This window comes from Alligator sinensis, unplaced genomic scaffold, assembly GCF_000455745.1.
Source record: "Alligator sinensis unplaced genomic scaffold, ASM45574v1 scaffold542_1, whole genome shotgun sequence".
NCBI lineage: Eukaryota > Metazoa > Chordata > Crocodylia > Alligatoridae > Alligator > Alligator sinensis.
In genome coordinates this window covers 2136653-2137776 of record NW_005841963.1, presented here as the reverse complement: position 1 = coordinate 2137776, position 1124 = coordinate 2136653, and positions in this window count along the sequence as shown.

The window sequence follows — 1124 nt, the reverse complement described above, 5'->3', positions numbered from 1 at the left end:
CCCTACAAGATTATTTATCTTGGGTTTTATCTCTCTGATATCTGTGTTGTAGCTTTGGCCGTGGTCCTGTTTTAACTATATGACACAATTAGATGTTTCAGGCAGGCTGCTATGAAAAGAAGAATATGTTCTGGGGCACATTTAAGACCAATAAACAAAAACTAAATCTGACTGAACTAGCCAGAAATGGATGAATCTTGGAGCTATTAATTTTTGTGTAGTTGCTTTAGAACTCAGATGAATCTAAAAATGCTTTTGAGGAAACCCAGTTTGGTTAGTATGTATGAGCTAGGTCCTACTCAATCTCTAAGTTGTTGAAATAGATGCGTAAGTCACAAAGTGTGATCTAAACCTATCCTTCTTAGTTCCCATAATTCTGTCTAGATGTCTAGATTCAGTAAGTACTCTCCTTTTGTCTTGAATGGTTCCCTATGTGTCTTTCAGATTCTGTGGTTCATTAAGAAAGGAATTCCCTTGGTGACGGTTAGAGTCCTGATCTCTGATTTCTTCTACATATGCATTCTACATAAGGCTTTAAAAGCAGAAATAACTCTAGCAGGAGGCCCTGGAAACCCAGAGGTCCTTTCTTCCAGGGGAGTATCTTCCTCACTGGACCACATAGTCTCACTCCTTCTTGCTTACTTTGCTTCTGGCCCCATGAATTTTGCTCCTGTGGCAGCTCAGCTTCAACAGGAAGGTGAGGGAATAGGCATCTATAGCTTGGTGTGTAGCACTTTTCCCTGGGAGGTCAGAGATGTGGATTTGAATGCCCTCTCAGGGTAAGGAGGTCCTATAACCCATATCGTCCACTTTGGGAGATATCAGCTCATGCCATTAGGCTAGTAGGAAAAAGTAGAGAGCATCATCAGGTAATAGGTAGTGCTATGTTTGATACCAGGGATGTCATGCCCCAACTGGGATCCAGACCACAGAGCTACTTGTAGACCAGATCTGACTGGGACATGCAGCAGTGGTGGCAGCTCCAGCCCTGGCATGGGACATGTAGTGACGATGGCAGGTCTGGCTCCTGCTTGCATGCCTCATGCTGAAGTTGAAGCTGCAACAACCACTGTGTACCCTGTGCCAGAGCCAGAGCTTCCCCTGCCACTGCATTCCCTGTGCCG